The sequence below is a fragment of the Cupressus sempervirens genome, chromosome 1, assembly GCF_028749045.1.
Source record: "Cupressus sempervirens isolate cs-2001-9-10 chromosome 1, ASM2874904v1, whole genome shotgun sequence".
In the NCBI taxonomy this organism is placed as follows: Eukaryota; Viridiplantae; Streptophyta; class Pinopsida; order Cupressales; family Cupressaceae; genus Cupressus; species Cupressus sempervirens.
In genome coordinates this window covers 476,364,762-476,390,394 of record NC_143118.1, presented here as the reverse complement: position 1 = coordinate 476,390,394, position 25,633 = coordinate 476,364,762, and the positions used below count along the sequence as shown (strand labels likewise).

General features: G+C 33.1%; 1 protein-coding gene across 4 annotated transcripts in view; it reads right to left on the bottom strand.

Moving 5' to 3' along the window:
• Positions 1-14,992, bottom strand: part of LOC149578354 (coiled-coil protein) — a 69,918-nt gene extending 54,926 nt beyond the window's left edge. For 2 of the 4 annotated variants that reach the window (XM_089828393.1, XM_089828385.1), the window contains exons 1-2: positions 14,856-14,992; positions 11,950-12,011 (exon numbers count right to left, since the gene is read on the bottom strand). The gene's annotated coding sequence lies outside the window, so the exon portion shown is untranslated. The remainder of the gene's footprint in view (positions 1-11,949; positions 12,012-14,855) is intronic. The other 2 variants (XM_089828391.1, XM_089828380.1) reach the window with 1 other exon arrangement.
• Between the last annotated feature and the right edge of the window lie 10,641 nt (positions 14,993-25,633).

Sequence of the window (25,633 nt, the reverse complement as noted above, 5' to 3'; positions counted from 1 at the left end):
ATACTTAACTTTGAAGAGTCATTTGGATGGAACAACAAATTTTTCTTTAGGTCTAGGAACTATATCCCAAACATCATGTTTTGGTATTCTTCTACCATTGCATCTTTCCAAACTTGATGTTTGAGAGCTTCAGAAGCACTAGAAGGTTAAGAATTTGGAATCTCACACATGAATGCAATGCATGTTAATTTCTGAGGTCTTTTTCTTTCTCTAAATGTCCCTAAGGTGCTGCAAATTCATCTCCTTCCTCTATAATTTTTCTTGCCCAAAGTGACCTCTTAGAATTATTGTCAAGACTCTCTTCTTGAGTCTCAGGAAGTATTTCATTTTCATTTGAAGTCTCTTCAAAGTACTACCTCTGAATCTCAAAGAAAAGAAGCCTCTTCTAGGGAACAAGATAAGTCATATATATCTAGTTCATCTAAAATTTTGGCTCTTTTGAAAGCAATATCTTCTTCAAAGATGACATCTCTACTAAGTTCTATTTGTTTTTGTCCAGGTATGTAGATTTTGTAACCCTTTACTGTTTCACTAAAACCAATAAGAATTCCTTTCCTCCCAGTAGGTTCTAACTTTGTCATTTTCTCCTTAGGTACATGAACATACACAGGACATCCAAATATCCTCAAATGACTAATGTCAAGTTTCATACCTGAAAAGGCTTCATCAGGAGTTTTGTTGCCCAGATGTGAGTAAAAGGGCATCTATTTTGAATATAGATTGTTGTATTAGATGCTTAAGCCCAAAATGACATGCACAAGTTTTGATCATATATCATAAGCAGCTTCTACAATGGTTCTATTTTTTCTCTCAGCAACTCCATTTTGTTGTGGGTTGTAGGGAACTGTAAACCCCCTCTTAATCTCACCAAGTTTACAAAATTCTTTAAATATTTCAGAAGTGCTTTCTTTCCCATTATCTGTTCTTAGAATTTTAATTTTCTTTTATGAGGAGTTTTCTGTGATAGTTTTGAATTTTTTTAATTTAGAAAGAATCTCTTTAGATTCTTTGCACTTAAGGAAGTATATTCATGTCTTCCTCGAAAAATCATCAACAAATATCACATAGTACAAGAACCCTCCTAAGGATGGTGTTGACATGGGTCCACATAGATCAAAATGTACTGATTCTAACACATCTTTAGTTTTGCTCAAACTATGAGGAAATGATTTTTTTGTATTTTTCCCCGAGGCACAACCTTTGCAAAATTCATTTTGAATTTGAATTAGTTCGGGTATTCCAATTACCAACTTTCCCATAGATGTTAGGGCATGAAAGTTGATATGACCTAATCTTCGATGCCAGATTTCATTTGAATTTGAGGTCTCATGAACAAGTGCATGATTTGCCTTAGTGCAAAGCTCATATAGCAGTCCTTGTCTTACTCCTATTGTTTGAGCCTTCTTTATAGTTAAATTCTTTGCCCATGCTGGTACTTTGCCTTCCATGAATGTAACTCTATAACCATCATCTTCAAGTGTTGATATAGATATTATATTCCTTTTAATACCTGGTACATGTAGAACTCCAGAAAGCTGAATAGATTTTCTTGATTTTAATATGATGGTGCAAGTACCAAGTCCTTTTACGAAATGTGCAAAATCATCCCCAACTGTAACTTCTTCATCTGTTTCTATTTGCATGCTCTCTAGATTATCTTGATATCCAGTGATGTGTCTTGAAGATTCATTGTCAATTATCCAAGTGTTGGACTTAGTTGATATTTGACTAGAAAACGCTGAGTAGAAGGCATATTTCTCAGAATCTTGACCTTCAATTGATTTATCAGTTTTGGCAAATGATGCTTGAAGTTTTGATCGATCAGGTCAATTTAATGCATAATGTCCATATTGATCACATCTAAAACATTGAATTTCAGACAAGTCTTTCTTTTGTTTTGACTATCCTTTTCCATGAAAGTTTATTTTCATTTTAGTGTTCTTCTTACCCTCCTTATGAGAGCTGGTGTTAAGAACATGAATGTCTTCATCCATGATTTTATGTTTTCCTTTAGTCATTAGTCTCAACTCTTCTTGAAGACAGACAGATCTTAATCGATCTAGTTTTGGAAGTTTAGATCTTGCACTTATACCTTGTACAAATGACTCACAAGAATTTGGTAGTCCTCCTAATGCTATAAGGGATAACTCTTGGTTGTCAATCTGATAACTGACTGAAGATAATTGATCTCTCAATTCTGTGATTCTCATAAATAAGGCATTTATTGATTCTCCTTTATTCATGCTAATATTATTCATTTGTCTTTTAAGAGCAAGTTTTCTACCAGTGCTATTTACTATGAATGTATTTTCAAGAGCTTTAAACATGCGATATGTTGTTGCATGTTTTGCCACAATAGGCACTATGTGATCTCAAACAGCATCCATTATTATTTTCATGGCCTTCTCATTATTCTCGATCCACAAAGTTTTCTCTGGATCGTCTTTAGATTCTTCGTTTTCTTCTTTTACAAAAAATTCTAATTTGTTCTTTTTTAATAGCATCATTATACGAAGTTTCGAAGATTCTAATCTTAACATGTTTGTCATCTTAAAGAAAAATAAGAGACTACAACTTAATGTGAAATCTGATCTCTTAAACTTAATGAGTTCTTTCCTTATCAAGGCTCTGATATCATAGAAAGTTTCTAACCAGATTTCAATATTATGCTGACTGATGCACGATTGTGTTTACAGGTTCAAATACTGATGCCAATGAATATGATTTACTTCAGAATCTGCATATAGCACTACAGTAATAACAAATGTTCTTGTATATATGATGCTTATGTTCCTTTGATATGTTTGCATTAATAGATTTCAATGGCTAGCAATATCGGGCAGATCGAGTATATATATAACAAGGAGGGGTGACCATTCACTGTCACACCTATTCAGTGTTCGATTATCTTACCCATTCTGAATTAGTTAGACATAACACAAGTCTAAACATATATCAATGATCATAATGAGCTCATTTCATATGCAGCCTGATAATGATATTTACATTGATCGATAATGATCTAAATCGAAAGGGATCATAATATGTTTTGATCATGACTGAGATATGATCTCAGTTAAAGTATATATATGTACATCGATTTCAAATGCAGCGATCATATGTAGAATGACATTCAACAGGATTATATATATGTATGCATGTGTAAATATCTGTATGTAAATCATAATGGTAAAGTATATATCTGTACATCGATTTCAAATGCAGCGATCATATGTAGAATGACATTCAACAGGATTATATATACGTATGTATAAATATCCGTATGTAAATCATACGCGTGCGCGTGCGCGCGCACGCACGCATGCTTTAATAGGATGTTATGGGATAAAGAATAGACTAGAACCATATTTATATCAAATTGTAGGTTTGGGATTTTGGGATTGAATATTTTATGATTGCTTAGTTTTACTTAAATTGGATGTTTTTAGATTCTAGAAATTTTTCAACATTTGTGTTTTATGAGGATGTGAACTTGCTTTGTTATAAAAGTGGACAACATGACTTCCAAGAAAGTTTTCAGTGTTGTTGTCCACTCATTATGGAAAAACTCAAAGTACTCAAAGGAAACCCAGGAGAGATTTAATTGGTCATTTGATCTCTTTATGTTGTGTGCTTGTTCGAAATAAAATTTTCAAAATAAAATTATTTTATGGCTTAAAACTCATGTGAAAACTCAAACTCCTCATAAAAGAAATTCAGATAGGTTTTCTATGATTTAATGCAACTTAGACCTCTTTCAATTTAAACCCAAGCATTATAGGTTTAACACTTTATTAATATTTCTTCATTCAATATGATCAAATAATTTTAATAATAATCATATATGTCTCTTGGGGCAACAAAATATTTGAAACATGGGATGTAAGCTTAGAAGCTTATGTAGCCTTCCTTGAGAAGATCTCTTGATTTTTTTAATTTGTGAATTACTGTGTTTTAGATGGATATTTGCTTGTTAATAGTGATTGGTATTAGACATCGAGTGTGTAAGCCTAGATGGACCTTAATCATTGAATTGCAATTACACCATTTTATGAGTGTCTATTATGCATATTCCAGGATGGTTGAGTAGGTATCGGTTGAGCTTGTTAAGATTATAGCTACAATCGGATTGATTTAATCATAAGATACAATGTTGATATAATATATCACGTATATATAATATTATATAATATTATAATTATACTACATATATATAATATTATTAATACATTATATTATATATATATATATATATATATATATATATATATATAATATCACGCATATATAATATTATAATTATACTACATATATATAATATTATTAATACATTATATTATATATATATATATAATATCACGCATATATAATATTATAATTATACTACATATATATATATATATATAACATATGTTATATTGTAATTTATATTGGTAATATATATTAACTAATAATGATTAATCATAGAGACATGTCTCTTCATGTCTCCTACTCTTATATTTATAAGAGATTGGGATCTGCATTTGGAAAAATACCTATAACAATGGCAGTGTAATTACATTTGTAGAAACCGATCCATGTTTTCTAACATGGTATCAGAGCAAGGATGCAAATTGTAAGCAAGTGTTTGAAGGCAATGGAGGACCAGACAAATTACTAAGAGTCTAAAGCCATCAACTACGATATATTTAATTGACATCTGTATTTGATCTTTTATTTGTAAGGATAACTTTAACTCAAATTCACCTAGCGGTAGAAAAGGAGTAGTGCGAAAATATGGAAAGAGTTGGGCAGCAATTGGCCTTAAATGTGAATCCATGATCAGACCACTATTCGATCTGAACCAACATTACAAAAGTTGATTAACTTTGCTTATCTACATGTCATGGTTTACTGTGTTTTCAATTCCATACAGCAGGAGTTTTTACCATTACAAAGACATAGTTAACATCTGTATGTGCGATGTTTCCAGATCTAAATGCCAGTTAAGATTTATGTGATCCTTTGAAAAGGGTAAATCATATTTTTTTACTATCCACTTTGATGAATACTCATTATAGTTCATACAACTAGTTCAAGAAAGGACATCTACAAAGACGATTATAATGGGAGATAAAGACACGTCAATACATTGACAATTGGGAATGGCAGGGGAAAAAAAAAATTTAACTCATTGACGAAAGAGTGGTACAATGTCACTAATTGAACCAATGCAATCGTGATGAAACACCTCCACCATGGACGGAAATTAATTGAGCATTATGTGGAAGAATATATCCAAACTTGTGTGGAACAGCTTTAAATATCATTCATCCCACAAAGGATATTAGGGTCTATAGTCTTCCGAAGACAGTGACGGCATTATCATTACCTTTGAGACAAAATTAATGATTGAATTGGTAAAAGCTAGAGATAGCTTAAACTCCTTGAGTGGTCCTCACTGTTCATGTATTGCTTGAGAGGGAGAGGAAACTCATGTTGTGGGAGAGGAAATTTTGATGATTGATGCGATTCTAAAAGCATTGTACAATAATCTTAAGCAGTGTCTGATTATTTCATGAGTCCATGTACCTTGTTTTCACCGAGCTGCAAATAGTTAGAGTGTTAGTTACAGCAAGTATATATCTGAAACAACAATTGGGAGCGATATTTTTAAAAGGTCTTATAGCAACTTGTGAACTCCTTGTGCTTGGTTGTTGTCTTCTTGAATAGAAAGAAGGGATGGATTGTCCTTGAACAACAACATCCTTAACTCGGGCAATCTGGCTTCGATCATCATCAGAAGTTTTTGTAGTTGGGACCCATAATGATTTGGGCAAAGAAAATGATTTATCATTACAGGGATTGATAAGGGAAGATTCTTTGGTATAACAAACCTTACCTTCAGAAGAAAGTCAAGCCTAGGAATCATTTCAATCATCTGGCATATGTTGTTTGATTATGTAGTCCTTTCAAACAGAATATATGAATCGTATATCTTGTGGATCCCTGCAAATTTTTGTAGAAAGGATTTTGGATCCTTAAGCTTCGGAAAATATAAAAACATGTGTTGCTACTAAAAAAACTTTGTGAGGTAGCATCAAGTTGTACTTTTGGTAACATCAGAGGATATACATTGAAAAGGAGGAGAGAGAGGAAACGCGCAATGCGGAGATAGTGATATTCCTAGTCAAAGTCATTCAAGTCTCAACTAGAGTATATTAATCTTTGACCACAAAATTTTTAGTATAGATTAATAAGTATAAGAAATTGTACTCAAATGAGAAAGATCTTATGCCACGACACCATGTCCGGTAGACCGGACAATAAAGATAGAACTCCCAAATCCACTCGCCACATTGTCCAAACCTCGAACGTTGTTTGTACAAGTGCCTTATCCCACTCACGAGGATGTTGGACTACAAAATATATAAAAGGTTAATGCTCGTCACCTTTAATGCCCTGTAATGTCCCCATCTTGCATCTCAGTGGAGTTCTTAGCCTTTACATTCTCCGAAGGCTAAGTGGGGAAATAAGGAGAAATTGATTAAATGAATTTCTTATAACGTCATTAAATAAATTTAAAATTAGAAGGTGACTTTATATTTAATTGATTTCATTAAAAATAACTAAAGTTAAATAAATTAATTAAAAGAATCTTCTAGAAGGAGGTCCATCTATTGGAGGAAAAGAATAAATAGGGAGGGCGGCCTCATTGTTGAGCATCGAATGTGTTGCTTCTACTCTTTCGAATAACTTGTGGAGCCAAGGGTTTCTGCAATTGCTTCATTGATCATTGGGAACGAACACTCCCATTGATTTGCCTAACTGAGGTGGTGAAATATCTTCCAAAGGGTTGTGGGTGTTGGAGAAGACAAATTAGTCTTTTCATTGTACCAAATTTGTGGCCTAGGGCCAAATTTGTGGAGTAAGGAATAAGTTGGATATTGCTACAGTAACTTTGCTATAGTGACTTGCTACAATAAAACTCAGATTTTTGGAAAAATTCCAGGTTTCTTACATTTTTGCATTGTTTGAGAGTAGATATTTAGGGCATTGATAGGGTTTGTTTAATCTGATTTCTGTTAGAATCTTGTCAAAAAGGATTAGAATATCATTGGAAATCACAGCAAGCGTTGCCCTAATGTCTTATTGTTGTAGATGCATATTTTCTCATTTGTAACCAATGTTATATGTTTCAAAAAATACAAAAAAACATTTGTTGCTGGTTGTTTGGAGTTTTGCAAGCGTATCAATTAAAGTTTGGCATATATCTATATGTATCCCTTGTGTGCAAAGTGTTTGACAAAATTCTCAAGTTTGCAATTTGGAAATAAAAACCAGAATTGCGCAGGATATTATAGCGGTATCGGAACTTGCTTGCAAAGTGTTTGATGAAATGTCAAACAACTAAATTAGTAAAGAGTTTGGTATTTGTTGAAGCTATAACCAACTGGGGTTATTACATGCCCATGAATTATATCAATTATATGGAGGTATCGGGTCGATTAAGGTCGTTGTTGGACAAATAGGTTGATCAGTTCGTAAAAAGATTAGTAATGAGGTAAGTTATTCGTGTTAATTTTTCTTTGTGTTGAGTAGTAATGAGTTATTATTTATATGTGTATTCATTTGAAATCAACATTATTGAAAGTTTGATTTTTCATGCATGTATTTAAAATTGCATTTGAATTATATATATTCATGATATTTAAGAAATTTGATATAATATAAAGAGATTCTTTGTGGGAATATGAAAGGTAAAGATGTATTATTCAAAACCTAAAATAAAGAGACATGATTTTTTTTAAAGTCATCGCCATAGTATGAAAAGTTGGAATAAAGATATAAAAATATATGTGGATCAAAAGGAAGTGAGAAAATGAAAATATGTGAAGTAGAGTCCAAATGAGGAGGAACTTTCTTACCAATCTCAAATCCTAAGAGGATTCATCATTCTGGTGTCATTCTTTATCTATATGAGATAAGTAATTATTGTTATTGAGTATTACATTTGTCTACTCACTATTGGTATTTATATATATGAGTTATTTGCATTAATCTTCTCTGAGAATGTTATTGCAAGGAAAAGAGAGAGATTTAGAGGGAGACTAACATTTGAGGCAACCTTAAAAGAGAGGGAGCATATAGAGGATATGATTCAGTCAACCTTTGGTGATATTGATCATATTAATTCAGAGGGAGTAAACCACGTTGTGATAGATTCACTAATGATATAAATTTGAAATACACAAATTGCAAGATGCGTGTTATATAGGTTTAATCAAAAGATCATACAAATACCTTTGCATGAACAAAGGAGATTTGAGTTGTTGTGAGATGTTAATGAAGCTTTTAAGAATTCATTTGAACCATCTATGAATCTCTCCTTGATGCATGAAACTCGACGTATGAGTTGTAGATTCATACATGTGTCACAATCATACTTAATCAAGATATTGGTGTATTGTGGACGAGTTTGGGAAAATGGAGGGACAAGTTCACTTCTATTGTTAAGCTAAATGAATGTTTGGACCTTCAATGGACAAAAAGAGCAAGTTGGAACTTAGGAAGGAGTTGTCATATTTGATAAAAAATTGTTCAACAATATAGGAATGAGTGGAAATTTTACATTGTGGGGGGAATAATAGTCAATGTTTCATTCGTGCTTGAACCTTATTTAGAGGGGAGATGTTCCATTCTCAAATAATCTAGTAAGACAATTTCCAAATCTTCATGTGCAGGTAAGTATTCTTATCTTTTATATTTATCTACTCTTTGTAGTCTCTCTCTTATTTGTAATTCTATACATACTATAAGGGTTATGTGCCTTGATCTTTTCCTTTATGTTTGAGGATATTCTTACAGGAAAAGAAGGTTGGTACTTTACATATGCTACCTAATATTGTGTAGACTCAATCTAATAATGGTAGCTCCAAAGACCCTGATGATCAAGATGGGTAAAATGAGGCTCTTGAAGCAAACATCTTTGATGATTGTGATTATGATATTCGTCTACATTAAGAGGGAGTATAACACTTCTTCTAAAACAACACAGGAGCTTAAGAGATTGATGCTTGGAGTCTAGAAATGTATGTGTGTGACTGCATGATTTTGAAGGGCCTACTCCTATGTATATCATGAGGAAGTGATTACTTATCACCAAATATCAGATTCAAAGTGAGTGTGACAAGAATCCTTGGGGAAGACAGCCTCTAAGGGAGTAACTACTGGACTTGACTTCTCAGGATCATTGTTCAAAGAGAGAACTTTTGAGCTGCAATCCTTCGTGAATGATATCTTCTCTATGAGGAGAAGTTCTAAGTGAAACTCCTTGTAATGCTTTTGTACCACGCTCTGACTGGGTTCATGGCGGTTACTATTTCACATATGATATGTAATGAAAGGTGATGATCTTTCATTGGCATATATAAATAGAAGGTAACAATTGTAAGGTGACGATCTTATAAATGGTAGACCTGTTATCATGACAGACTTCATTAAGTTGTTGTCCAAAGTATTGGAAGTCATGATAAAGAACATATCAACCAGAAGGTAACCATTGTAAGGTGACAACCTTATCAATGGTTTGACCTATCTCCTAGATACACTACATTAACTTGTAGCGCCCAAATGTGTTGGATGTCTACAAGCAACTGTTATCATGGTTCTTTGGACCGGATTTTGCCGGACACCTTGATAATCAACTCATCATGGATCGTCGGGCTGGATTTTGCCAAACGCCATGAAAATCAATTTGTTATGATTCTTCGGGCCGAATCTTGCCGGACACCATAACTTAAATTTATCATAGACCACACTTAAGGTGGTGTTCAAATCTTGTATTATAATTGCTTTAGTTCTCTCTTTGCTAAAGAGGGAGTGTTGAGAAATTTAGCCTCATAGTGAATTGAAGTCAATTCGATATGTAATATATGTTAATATATATGTGTGTGTTGATGGATTTATGTTGATATCCTTAAATATGTTATTCCAGGAATATCACATTGAGATGATATATCTCCATATGCTTGAGAGCATAATGTGTTCCATAACAAATCCTCCCTAGCTAAGAGGGAGTGTTAAGATTATAGCTATAGTTGGATTGATTTAATCATAAGATACAATGTTGATATAATATATCATATATATATATATATAGACACATACATAAAACATATGTTATATTGTGATTTATATTGTTAATATATATTAACTAATAATGATTAATCATAGATTAATCATGTCTCTTCATGAGACATGTCTCCTACTCTTATATTTATACGAGATTGGGATCTGCATTTGGAAAATACCTATAACAATGGCAGTGTAATTACATTTGTAGAAACTGATCCATGTTTTCTAACAAAGCTCACTCTTCATAAGATCCCTATGCCTAATTATTTGTTGTGTTGTGAGTTCTAGGATGGCTATGTTGGCATACGTTGATTTTACTCCATGTATTGAGAAACTTATTGGATACTATATATTGACTTGAGCTATGGTAATTGCTACCTATCCCTATTTTATTATGCATCACAACTGCATAGAAAGTTTATTTAATGGTGTTTATCCAAACGGATAGGGTGCATGAGAGATCTATCAAAAGAGTAGGATCCTATCCAAAAGGATGGGGTACAAAGAAGGTTTATCTCATAGTTTCCACTGAAATGTGAAGTGTTTACCCAACAGAAGAGACTTTCTAAATAAGAGAGTGAGATTTCTACTAGAAGATAGAGTGTCTACTCAAAGAGTAGAGTTCTATCCAAAAGAATGGGGGCTCACAACTCACAAGTGATAGATAATTTACCAAGTATGCTTTATGTTATTGTACTATAATATGGTGAGGGTATATCAATCTTATTCTTGGGGTGTCCTATCTTGCAGAGTGCCTAATTCAGCATTGCTTCTTAGTAAGGATGTTAACTGGCAACTTACTGAATGGACGTATTCTTCAAAATGTATTGCCTTATGTTTCCTAGTCTTGTGATTGTCTTAATCATGTTGTACTTTCTACTATAATTATAACTTGTGCCTCAATATATTTGACTTGATCGATGTGCATTCTATGTTTTTGTTTGCCATTGTGTGTTCATGCACTATAGTTGTTTGGTAAGTGGTTCTTTGAGAAAGTAAGAAAATGTGCTAAGGTGTTAGAAAGTCATGTAATATGGGTTGCATGGTTTCCTGCCCTAATCTAGTTTGGTTTGTTTAAGAAATATTGCATTCAAGAATGTTATTATCTAATATGGGATACAAGTAGTAGTCATTAAAAATATTAATGTATTGTATATCTTTAATGATCAAATTTAGTTGTGTTTGTATCACAGGATCATTGCCAATAGAATGTGCAACGTTAAACATAGTGAAATCTTGGATTTATGAATCATGATATATGTTTACCTATTTATTTCTTCATGGCTTTTGGGTTATACCTTTATCCACGTCAAGTGAAACTGATAGATAAGGTGGATCAGGTTTTGATTGATGTGTGGATTCAAAATAACTTCCCCATCCACAATAGCAGCTTAGAGGGAGTTGTTCATGGTTGGTAAGTATTACTTCCAAGTCGCACTATAGTACTTGACCAGCAGAAAACATGTGGTGGGTTTAGTTATATCTTGGATACTATTTTATGCATTTTCTAGGATCAATGCTAATACAATGTGTGTTGTAAAATGTTGTCACGTCTTGGAATTATGATTAAGGTGTATTTAGGTGTCATTTATGATGTTATATGTTAGGAAATTAGTGAATTTACTTGTAACTTGGACTCTTTATTGGATTTTGAGGATCGGTGCTAATAAAATGTGTACTGTAAAAAAAAATTATCTTCGAATTATGATTAAGATGTCGTGTATGATAATGACATATGTTATGAAATTGGAATGGAATGGTTCATGTGTATGGTAAATTTTTTATGTAAAGCAAGAGAAAGAACTTAATAATATAATCACAGTATAAGTTTACCTATTTCTTCATGGTTCTTATATGTTGTAATGTCCCTTCTTGTAGATGCCCTAGTTTTTGCCCTAAATCACCATTTCCAAGTAAAACAAGACAGAATAGAATTAATGACAAAATGTACCTGGTTTAGATCCTACAGCATGTTAGGAAATCATTGAGAAATATTAAAACATAGATTATTGCTACTAGGGTTAGGAACAGTGTTACCCTAAGTTTCCAAGATGGGCATGGCAGGAGACAATGGGACAAGTTTCCTAGACAGTAAATTGTTTTGCCAAGTTTGGGAACGGCAAGGGGACCGCAAAGGGGGAAGCTATATAAATATAGGGAAATTTTAAAATATATAGGGTAATTTGCATGTATACGTTACCTTCGTATGAAAGTATGGATAAAGCAAGCCATTAAAACATAATAGAAACTTAGCATAGAACACTTCAATACTCCAACTCAATACTCAATAATATGCATTCATAATTTGGAATTAATATCACGATTCAGAATTCATTGTCAATAGCAACAAGAACAATAACCCACCTTCCAAATTGAAGCACATTACTATCATTTAAGTCTGATTTAAATTATTGGTGTACACATTATAGGCATAGCATTACAATTGCTTTTTTAAAAATTGCACATTAGTGACTGTCCATGAAATAATATTTCTATGAAATACTAATATGAAAAAACTTGGAACTACGTTGGAATTGACTGTTGCAGGTTTGATATTAACTCTAGATACGGCTGCTACAGATAGTGGATCAAATATATGTCTCCCAATGCCTCACTCTAGACCACATTCACCAATGATCTAAATTCAGATTACACCCGTAAAACTAGACCTCTAGTTCATTGTAAGTGGACTCATATTAATACAAACAGGTCTCCTATACATTTCCCAACATGATACGGGTTTGTTACAGCAAAGATGGCACCTTAACGTAACCTACAATATTCACCAAATCTTCCACAAAGGACCCAAATCAACAGAAAACCAACTAAGCACTGATGTATTGCCAAAAAAGACATAAAGATACATGTTACAGGTCAGTAATGCACTTTTCATACTTTCCCAAAACCTTGGAAACAGTCTGCTATATGATTTTGACCATGTAGCATGACTGTAAAAGCATTCTCAATTTCACAATTCTTAATGTAATGTTGCTGAATACTAATCAGAGGACCCCAGATAGCAAGAATTAACAACCAAACAGTAATAAGCATAATAGGGCAAAAATGGAAGGAAGGGCCTACTTTAATTTTAAAAGAGAAAGTGTTTTGAACCTTCTTAAACCAAGCTTCAAATGGTAAAGTTTATTTTATTGAAATAGCTGTAGCGAGGTGCCTCTTTCTTGGAATGTATATTTTTGTAATCTCTTCAAAAACAAGATACACACCATTATTCTTAGACAGAGCTTTGTCCAACATCAAGGATTGAAGCAAAAAATAAAACACGCAATCAAACAGTCCACCTGTTTTCTTTGTTCAGTAGTGACATAATTGTTGAGAAGATTGAAGCAGTAGGAAGCAAATGAATTATGTTTTGCAAATTTTTTATGTACAACCATTTGCATTTTACAAATGCAAAATGCATGTCAATTTTTCTTGATCATTTAGTTTAAAACAGGTGGGATTCACCATCCAAGGCCAATCAGTTATAGCACCTTTTCACACTTAACTGAATTTTAGGACCTCTCAGGAGCTGATAATAAGGCAATGGGGGTTGAGCACTTGAGGTCAGTGTCGTAAAAACTTCTGTGCCATCATGTCATTAATCACAACTTTTACATACATCTAGCTCAATGACCATAGATGCCACCCTCGCTATGCCCGCATACATTATCAACTCACTATATCTCATTGTTTGAGTATTAATTTTGAACTTAATATCCAAGTAATAATCACTTAAAAATTAAAACATTATATTCACAACAGCCAGAACTCAAACGCTAAGCCATGTTTCCTTAAGAACTAGTTCAAGGGCCCAAAAGACACTCCCAAAAGCCAACCAACCATCAACAATCATATTTGCATATTTGGCTTCACGAGCATATATCTCAATGTATTACTTCTCCTTGTGAGCAAAATTTGCCTGGTAATAATCACTTGAAAGTTGAAATGCCATACCCTTGACGGCCAGAACTCAAAACCTAAGCTATCTTTCTTTACAAGCTCGTTCAGGAGCACCAAAAAGCTCAAATCCGGTTTTTAGTCCTTGTACATGAAATTTGAAAGCATGCTAGTGATGGGCAAAGCAACACACAGCTTGGTCGGCCTCCACATCTAATAACGTGTCTACGACTCAAGCCTGTTCATCCCGAACTGGGCCTGAGGTCAGTCAATCTTAAAAGAATAAAAAATTTGGAATGTGGAACCTCAAAATTCCTAAGATGTCTAATAAGAAAATTCTCAATTTTATCTTCCACTTCAACTAATGAAGAAAATAACCTACAAAATGGCAACTCTTAGAAACCCTTACATACAATAAACATGCCAATTAACAAGGTGATTACACTCCAGAAACATCGCCTTTCGTAATTACCCTAACCTGCAAATGAGCCTAGATATAACGTTACAGAAGCGTCTACAAGCTTATGAATTAACACTTCAACCATGAATTACGACAGATTTACGACAACCAGAAAAAACTCATCTTGAACAAAATACTCGATAACTTGCACAGTGCCTCCGGCGAATTCGTGATTCTTTCAAAAATATAAACATCAGCAGCTCCTACCAAAATTCCAAAGATCTTCTAGCAGAAAACTGTCCTTTAATTTTTTACGTATGTAAATTTAGATCTGTACAGAAAATATTATTCTTGAAGACAGATAAATCCCCGCCCATGAATTAATCAACAATTCGATGTATGTACAAATTGTAGAAACAGGCAACTGAAAACAAAAGCTTACCCGAAAAAGATTCTACTGCGCTGGAGACTGTACAAACAAAATCTTCAGAGTCTCCCGCGGAGGAATTAAAAAGATATTTCAGCGAGGCGCTTTTTCGCTTGTAGAGAATGGTATGATTTTGTAGCAGTGTGACATGTAATGAATGTGGCCGTGCTTGTGGTTTTTATATTAGATTAACGTAGTTTTGAGCTATCACGTAACTGGTTTTCGTATGGTGGAACCGATGGAACCGTGTTTTGCAGTTTGCTCCGTGAAATTACTCTTTAAAAAAAAAAACGATATTTCTTGTGTAAGAAGAAATTATTTTTATTGTCTATGAGGCTAAAGATAGTCTTTTTATTTTTAAGATTCTCTTCATTTTATAGTCTCTTATTTTTAACATTCTCTTCATTTTCTAATACAATTTTACAATTTGATGATAAGTGTTTCTAGCAATTCAATTCTTCCTTTCTTGAATAAGATAGTTTATTTGTAGTGTTTCTAGCAATTTAATTCTTCATTTCTTGAATAAGATAGTTTATTTGTAGTGTTTCTGGATGAATTATGTATCAAGTTTTTACATCAACATTTCGTTTCTAACAATTCAATTCTTCCTTTCTTGAATAAGATAGTTTATTTATAGTGTTTATGGATGAATTGTGTATCACGTTTTTACATCAACATTTCAAACCACACTACGTGATTCTTCTTGAGATGATAGAGTGCATACAAGAAGAGGTAGATATCTTCAGATGATAGAGAGAACACAAGAAAAGATGAATAGAATCATGTGATTTAAAATGTTGATGTAAAAACTTGATACACAATTGAATCCAGAAACACTAAAAGTATACTCATGGATTGTGGAAGCTTATGGGATTTATGACTTAGCTGTCAAGATCATTACATAATTGATTATAGTGTCTTGGAAAGATGACTTTAAAACAATATGCTTTTATGTCTCAACTTTTACTAATGTGTAAAAATATTCACTCATTCTTTTCGTGCTTCATTTGGTCTTTTCCAATGTTTGATTTCACAAATAGGTTGATGAGAGTTAGTTCATAATTGGGAAATAAGAATTTTGGCTCTTCAAGAGATATAATTCCTTATGTATATTTTTGTATAATGATTACAAATGAGGTTGTACTCTTCAAAATAATACTTTTTCTTTCTCCCTAGCCCTTTATCGCAAAAACACTTGTCGAACTTACCGTAGTTCTACTTGAAATGGGTGATCTAATTTTTAAATTATTCTAACACCATGATAATGGAGGTATTCTAATGAAAATGCCTGCAAAACATGAGACAAAAAACAAACACAAATGCATTTGAAAAGAAACCCCACTCTATGGCCCTCCTATCTATAAAGATATTGTGTTAAATAATGAATGCTCTTAGAAGCACATGCACAAGAAGCTATGAAGAATAGGAGATTTAAAATGAATGCAAAGATTAATACGCAAGGATGATCAAGGAATTTAAAATGAAAAATAGGCTAGAATGCAAAGATCACTAATTCACTACAATGAATGTTAAGGCCAAACAATGGATGAATCAAAAATGATAAGAGGCATAGTATTAATAGGAGTCCTCTAAGGAATTTAGGTTATAGCATGAATGCAAGATAAAGATCAATCTATGAAATTATAAGTGGCAATCCCAAGTGTAATAGGTGGATGTAATTACTAGGGGGGGGATATGATAAATAGAGGATGTAGTAGATAAGATAGGGATCTAGGAATTCATGATATAATAATAGAAAATATATTATGTAATGAGTTGTATTAATTATATTAATGATATTATGGAGAAATATTCATATTCTAGTATAATTAATAATAAGAATATTATGATGAGATATAGGATTGTCAATAAGGAATCCGCCTTTTTTATGGAAAATTTGAGATTGATGTAAAAGGGTAATTTTTACATGTCTACTTTTTCTCCCTCTCTAAAATAATACAACTTATTGTTTTGCTTCAAAGCAAAAAAAATCACCAGTCCATACATGCCTGAGACATACAAGGATGATAATTAATATGTTAGCCCCAACTAATAACATTTTTATTGTATACAAAGAGTCATATTAGTTGTTATGTTGTCATTGATGTCAAGCCTTAGTTGGTTAGACATTATGCTAATTCGGTAGAATACCATATCATTTGATTGATGAAGAGAATTTGAAGAAAGCATGTTGATGAAGAGTTGATAAGTGTTGGTATTCAAAGGATACTTGAATGAATTGGACTATAATAGTATAGTGTTGGTTTGATTGTTTTATAATCATGTAATGTTGTGATGAAGTTCATGTATTCACCGAGCTACACAAGTCACACCAATCAACTAGGTAAAATAAGAAACACGATGTTAGTCATGCTACTACAATTCTCACCAAGTGTTAGGCAAGGAAAATTTAAAGTTTTGTGTTAATTGAGTGATGTATTGCACGAGTAATCTTGAAATGTTCACTGAGTGAAGAACAAAAGGAAAGATTAATATGAGGCCAACTTTTGATGAAAATTAAGAATGCTCGAGAAGATCGAAGGATATTGTCAAAGTTAGTTATGAGATCTACGTGTGGGGGAATATAATGAAGGAGATTTAACAGGATGAAGATGAGCACAGAGTTCAAGGAAGTTATATTTTCTGAGTGACTAAATTCATTGAATCTAATATCTATGATCATAATTAAGTAGCAAAATCTAGAAGAATCTAGAAGGTAGGAGTTTCCTATGTAAGGAGATGAACAAGAATATTTTTAGTTATTGATGATGTGTTGATTGTGTGAGAGTTGTTGTTGAAGAAGAAGGAAGAAGAACAAGGTGAACTAAGCATAATAGAAGTGCAAAGATCAAGTAGAGGAAGTGGAAATTGAAAGAGAAAGTGTGTGAATAAGCTAGTAAAGAGATTAGAAGGAAGAAACTAAGCATAGAAAAGATATGTACAAGCAAGGTAGTGCTAAACCTAGCTTATCACTTGACTATTACTTTCTTACCATTGTGGCAGATAAAATATCTTAACTGAGTGGACCTAACAAGTATTTTAAATCCTATATGGTAGCATTGATTAGTGATGTTTTTAAGTCTTTTATAGTAGGCCACTTTTAGTATTGACAAGTAGCAATAAGATCTAGATGATCTTTGGTTAAAATCCCCTAACCAGGTTACACTAAAAATGTGTATGTAAACCTTTAACAAGGTTGGCTCCTAGTAGAGCTCACTTAGAAAGAGTGAAATTGAAAAGAGATTGATGAATTGATATTGCACAAGTGATTAAGTTGAGATGTGCATTTAATAAGAATGAACAATTGGTATGCATAAATAAATAATTGATGGAAATGATGAGTATAGTCAAGTTGATGAGTACCTAATTGAGATTGACGTCAGTGCAAAGAAAATTGGTATAATAATTGGTTAATTCATTGAGGTGTGATGAAATTCAAGAACCAAGTTGATTGGTTTGGAATTTGATTCAAGATATGTATATCAAATGGATAAAGCAATTGAATTATCTCATTGCAACATAGAAGGAGAAGAATGGAGATAAGAAGACAATGAAAGAGACAATTGATGAAAAAAGGGAAAGGAGATTTAGGAAATGAAAGTGATGTGAATTCTTGCTTATTTATCAAGATTATTGTGGAAAATGGATGACCTCAATTGGATATGCTCTATATCTAATTGAATTGACACACCAATTGTTTATATGAAAATACATCAAACAACCAAGGAATGCTCCAGTTCACATAAGACCCATACATTCTTAATGATCTTAAACAAATATGTCCTAAGATAATTCATCATATATGCTAAGAAATAGTCCACACGGAACAAACTAGTGAGCATGCCACATCATTGCCCTTCTAGTCCAAGACATCCTAGAGATAAAATCTCGAGTCATATGCATTATAGAAAAGCTAAAAGGAACATCACCAAAACTAAAATTAGGAATAATCAAAGACATCTTTCAACATTAAAAAAAATCCAACTTCATGCAAAATCAATTGTTGTCACAACTCATGTGTATAGTATGGGAGGATGATAATGATTGAGATGCTTGATTGTCCAATTGAATTGACATACAAATTCTTTATATCAAAATACATCAAACGGGCAAGGAATGCTCTAGTTCACATGAGACCCATACATTCTTGATGATCTTAGACAAGTATGTCCTAAGACAAATCATCATATGTGCTAAGAAAAAATCCACATGCAACAATCTAGTGAGCATGCCACATCATTGCCCTTCTAGTCAAAGACATCCTAGAGATAAAATCTCTAGCCGTAAGAATTATAGAAAAGCTAAAAGGAACATCACCAAAGCTAAAATTAGGAATAATCAAAGACATATTTCAATATTTAAAAAATCCAACTTCATGCAAAATTGATTCTTGTCACAACTCATGTGTATATTACGGGAGGATGGTAATGATTGAGATGCTTGACTTTAAGAAGGATTCATTTTGTATAAGACAATTGATAGGTCTTGATAGTGCCTAATGAAGACAAAAGCTAAAAGGTTAATGATCACACAATTACAAGCTAGCATGGTATGTTGTTGATTGATTTTAGATTTTGTTAAGCATGATATTAAGATGTTGTTATTGCATATTTTTGGATCTTTTAAGTTTTTTTACTTTTGGGGGGATTTTTAATGATTTAATTCTAGGCTTGGCTTGATGCATGAATGTGACATCATTGTTATGGATCTAGGTTGAAGTTTAGCTGGTTCAATGCCTACTATATTGGAAAGAATCCTACCAATATACGAGTTTGATCCAACATTAGTCATTTTTTGATAGGGGCTATCCCTACCTTTATTGTTTATTGTTTATATTTTTAAGATTTTGTGATTTTTTAGGAAATTTTCTTTTAAAAAAAAAAAAAAAAATTCATGACTTTTAATTTTATTTTTTATTTTAGTTTTATGGATGTTGTCTTGGTCACTAATTCTCAAGAAAGATTGTATATATTTTCCTCTAATGTCTAGTGAGGCATATAGCATGGTTAATAGATGAATGAAATGGTAGGCTAGAAGTGGATAAGTGGATTATGGAAGAAGCGTATGTGATCCTCAAGAACTATCCTATTATGGCTACCCAAGTTGCTAAGGGATTGAGATATAGCAATTAAGGGAAATTATATGTTGTGCAATGAAATTACATGAGCCATTGTTGTGTTTTAAACTTGGTCCTATTATTTTTCTCGAGTTCCCAAGAAAAGTCTTGAGTAAGGAATCTAAATCTTGAAGCTTGAACCTATTGGTTCAAAGCTCAAAGTTCAAAGATTTAGAACTGCTTTACTAATCATCAAGAAACTTTTCTTTAGATCTGCCTTTATCAAGTTAGAACCTTGAACTTGAACCTTGAACCTATTGGCTCAAAGTTCAAAGTTCATTAGTTCACCATTTTATATTTTCACACCCAACAATAAGAGTTGTGTTCTATAATGGGTTTTAGCATTCTATCAAACTTGAATCTTGAACTGTTTAAGGTTAGTTCAAGTTCAAGGTCTATGTGTCAAGAGTCTATTACTTAAATCTGTTTTTACATATTTTCATGAACACTTTATCCTAACATTTTGTAACAAGGTGAACCTGAATCATGAACTAATTTTGTTATGGTTCATAGATTCAAAGTTCTTGGGCTTAAGAATCACCTGCCTATAGATATGTGGTAGTACAAAGATATATAATCTTTTCAAAAATGATGAAAAGACATGCAATTGATACCAATTGGTGAAGGTGATGACGATATAAAAGTCCAGTTGGTACAGAAGTGAAAAGCACTCATTAATGAGTAAGAGATCATGACATATTAGTACTTTCCCCGATTAATTAGTGTGCTTGTCCTCTAGGTATATTTTACTATAAAAACCTCCTTTCCTGGTAAAAGCCAAAATTTTCTGAAGTAGTAAATATGGTGTGTCTGCCTAGACTTGAAGGAGAATAGAAAATTGTGTCTACATTAGAAATTCATGTTGAGTCTTCCTTTTCCACCTACATTCTCTACTTTGTTTCTTTCCTATAATTTTATAGGGTTGTATGGTTTCCTTTTACATATTGTCTAGCATTTTGGATATAAATCTATTTTCCATGGCCACCTCACATCCCAAATTTCCCAAAGAGAAGAAGCCTACCCATTTGATGAGCTTTTTACTAGAGTTAGGAGACACAACCCTTAAGGACAAGGAAATTGAGAAGGTAATGGATAGGTTCAAGAATGCGCCTATAGATTCTATAGCCCAACATGTGTCTGAAAGTGGTCTTATCTAGGCCAGTATTTTCCCTAAAGTTATACCCTTCCTTGAGCTAGAACTAGAATGTAGAGACAAATATGATGCGGCCGAGAGGTGTATTTAGAATTGTAATGGTGAAGTTTTGTTATATATGAACTGTGTTACCATCGTGGGAGCCCTAAGAATTCCACCCAGAGGGATAGCAAGACTGGACTATCAGTTTGTCATATTCCTAATTCACCTTGAACTCCAAGGATTATAATAGTGTTATCGCTAAAAACTCATTGCTAAAACTCGAGAAAGGTTGCTCTCATTTATTGAGGCCCCTTATCCGAGAATACATGATATTGGAGATTCAAAATGTGATCATTCTTCTGAACAAGGTGAAGGAAAATTTGCATGCCTTCTTGTGGGAAAATTTGATGTATTTCCTTATCCACAATGTGCTTGCAAAAGACAAATATGCTAACTAGGCTAAAATTATTACAAAAAAGGTGAGTGAAGAGCTTTCTTAGGTCTATGGGACTTCAGGGTTCTATGTGTCATCTTAAATTTTCTATGTTTTCACTTATTACAAACAAATAATGGGAAGGTTTTCCCCATGAAATATGGGTTGATAATATGGCTATTTATGATTTCAAACCCCTATTGCAAAAAAAGATAAAGTTTGAAGATTTTTGCATGGTTCAATATACTTTCCTAGGTAGGTTGGTGTTTTAATTACAAGGCAAAGAAAATAAAAGGTTGTTAGAAGAGGCCATGCTACTAATTATAATCTATGGTATCTATTTTATATAGTTCCCCAAATTCACTTATTTGAGAGTTGGAGGATTTCAAGGGAAGCATTTGAAGTTATTTAGATATTGTTTAGATAGATACACCTTGATTGAGGTATACTGCTAAGTTGCTAAAGTTGACAAGAATTGCAAGTTCGTAAAGGGTTTAGGGTATATTTTTCTTATTGAACTAGGCCATTAGCATTGCAAAAGTATCCAAGATGCCCTCAGCCTTAAAGAAGAACTAAAAACCATGAATTTGCAACCATTCTCTTCTCAACTTAATTTTGATAGCAAGAAATTTTCCAATTCTCAATTTAAACTGTGCTCTTCAATTGTTCATGAACCCCATGTGGAGGATTATTGGGTATACTTAGAAGATGATTTGGAAGTAAGGAAGAGGTTGTGATCCTATTTCACTATCAAGCAAATTTTAGAGTTCAAGCTCCCGTTGAAAGTCTCAGGAATTGAAGAAGCAAAAAATGAAGAGGCCTTAGACCCTATGTTCATATAACGAGTTAAATTTCTACCTATGCCTAGCTTGGACTGGGATAAGTTAGAAGAGGAAGATCTCCATGCTAGAACCATCCTCATAATTGACAGAATTAAAGCTTGGCTAAAGATGAGAAGGAAGCTAAATTTGAAAGAAATAAAGCATCCCCCACAAATGACCTCAGCTAGTTCTAGTTCAACGATACAACCCCCTATTACTGATAAGGTTGCACCCTATTCCATTGCAAGTGAACAAGTTTTGGAACAAGAAGTTGAACCCCATATAAAGGAACCGATTCAAGTTCAAACTCAAGTACCTAGAGGATCACCTTCTCTTAGAGTTGAAAAGGGGAAAAAAGGTAAGGAAGTTGTAGTAATTCTAGACAAAGAGCCCAATGAAGGATAACCGAATACAAAAACCACTACTAAGGGTCCTATGAAGGTCATGAACCAAATTGATAAGAATCAAAAGGTAGACGATGGAGTTAATACCACTAATATAAGTACTTTAACCATTGAGACCCTTGTAGAACCTTAAAGCTCTCAAGTTAAAGGTAATATCTCCAATCCCATTTTGTTTGATCTTTCAATCAATAGGAAGAGAAGCATAGTGTCATTCATCCTTCCATCACATGATATGGTAGGAAAATACCTTGGGAGGACCCCCAAGAGTAAGAAACCAAAAGTTGAAGCTATGTTAGATATGGATAATAAAATAGGGCATTGGATAATAGACATTTTCAAACCCACTGGTGACAAAGATCAAGAAGAACTACATCCACAAGATTTTGTGGTAGAAAGAACTGATCTTGGGATGATGATCAAAGCTAGGACATAAAGATATTCAATGCTAGAAATAAGAAGATTGGGCATAGAATTTGGAAGGATTGGAAAGACAAAATGGAAATGACATAGACCATACAATTTGTGGGAGAAGATATCCATGTCCTCTAAAACCTTGATGCATTAGCCATCCTAGGTAGTGCTTCGGTGATAAATGTCACTTCTCTCACTAGTAAAAAATTCATCGATCAAGTTAAGAGGGTTAGGTCAGTTGCTAAAGTTTTAAATGATTGGGTGTATATTGAATTGACCAATGGGATAAGTTATATATTCGAATTCACTTAGACTAAGATGCAGGAAATTAAGATAATAGAAAAGCTAGAATCTCAATTGAATGTGTCAGAAAGTGAGAAAGTGAAGTGAGATGAATACATCATCCAGATCACAGAAGTCCAGACTTGTGGTATTGACAAATAATTGTGCCAAATGCTTCTATAGATGTTGATTTCTTGTTCATTGTGAGAGCTAATCTAGAATGGAGGAACATGACCATCGAGCAGGGCCTAGTAGAAGTTTCAAAGCTATTGAGGGAGATGTCTCAAATAGATCCTAGATAATGACATCAAGTGCATTGATTTTAGGATCATGGAAAATGAAGATTATCTTGACAGGGGGACCTAGGAAGTATCGGTGTCTTTCAAGAAAAAATTAAGATAATGAAAGAAATTCAAGAGTTGGCAATAAAGGATTTCACCAACATCACCCATGCGAACTATATGATGATTCTGTGCAAGGATCATTTGGAAGCACATGAGAAGAAGATGGACAATGTTCGCAAGATTGAGCATGTATGGAAGCTAGGGATGGAGCTGATTGGAGTGCCCCTACAAAAGGATTTAGTTAGATTTGTTGCTGCATTAAAAAAGTGGAAGGACGCGGATGGTGGATTTCCTAAAATCAGGGGCAACAAGTCAATCCCGTTAAAGTAGTTTGGAGTTGATTAGATAGGATTTAGGGGCTACTTTCCTTAACATGTGTTTTTTTAATTAGTTGAAAAAAGACTTTGTTTAAAGAAGTTAGTTTCCAACTCCCTGTGGGATTTAGTTTTTAAAAATAGAATCTTGAAGCCCTATGTGGCTATATAAGTTTGTTTTGAGACTTTGAGAGGGTTGAAAGTCTTGTATTGATACTTTGGTATTTAGCTATCAATTTTTTAAATTTGTGATACATATATGTTAAATGTAATAACATATGAAATCGTGTAGTTTTGATATATGAGTTTGGTTGGTAAAACATATGATTTTTCTGAAATATAAACTTATTTTTTTGTATGGAAGTGAATGTACATACATTTGGCTTTTTTTCTCATTGTGTATTGATCTTGAATGCAATTAATAGAGTAGCCTTCATTTTTGTTGAGTTTGTTTAAAATAATTTTTTGATAATATGTAGTCATGTGGCTAATAATCATTGTAAAATTTGAGTTACTTTTCAATTTGCACATTCTTTTCATCATTTGTGAAATAAATGTTTTGCCTTACATTTTCTCGTAAAAAGTGATTGTTGAAATAATTATTTTACAATAAGATCCATATTGTTATATCTTTGAAGTTAGGGGGTTGTACCTATGAATAAAGAGAGTTCATTACTCAAAGAATTCATTTGTTAGTGTTCCTATTTTTCTCTTAATTTGGAAATAGAGTCAAGAATCAATTAGCATTTTAAGAGAGAGAAATTGTATACTAATAGTGTTTGGTGACTCTACTAGGGACTTGGAAAAAAAGATCAGTGCCTAACATTTGGTTCCTTAGTTTTGACATTATCCTTATGTGTAGGAGATTGGTGACTCTCTGAAATAACCATGCCAAATAAAAAGATTACTAAGGGGACGAGACCCAATCCTAGCATCCTCAAAATCCTCCAGATTTGAGACAAAGTATTGCATAATTTTTGGGAGCATTTCAAAGAAAATATCTTCCATGTTGTTAGAACAAACCTGGGCATCGAAGAAGTCATGTAAATACCTTGCTATGGAGAAGTTTGTGTCATAGATTCCACAAGTTGAAAAATCTAGAAGAACACAAAAGAAAAGTACAACAACTAGAAGAAGAATTGGAGGTTGATGATGAAGAAGCTCCAGCCATTCCAAGTTTATCTCTCTAGCATAATTACCTCATTATGAATGAGAAAGAAGTCCAGCCAAGAAAACAAAATAGAGAAATACCTACAACTGAAGAGTTAAATGTTGAAAATGAATAAACTTTATAATATCTTTGGAATGCATTTAAAGTAAGTATTCATGAAGCTTAAAAGAACAAATTAAATCCCTCTAAAGATCATAGATCTACCTTGCTGCTAAAATGTGTGCACAAAAGGTATTATTAGCTCAAGGGCCTTAAAAAAGAGGTGTTTTTTTCATAAAAGAAACCAAAGGAAAAATCAGAAAATAAAGAAATGGTTTCTCTCAATTTATTGGGTCTTGGGGAACAAGATATTACACTAGCCA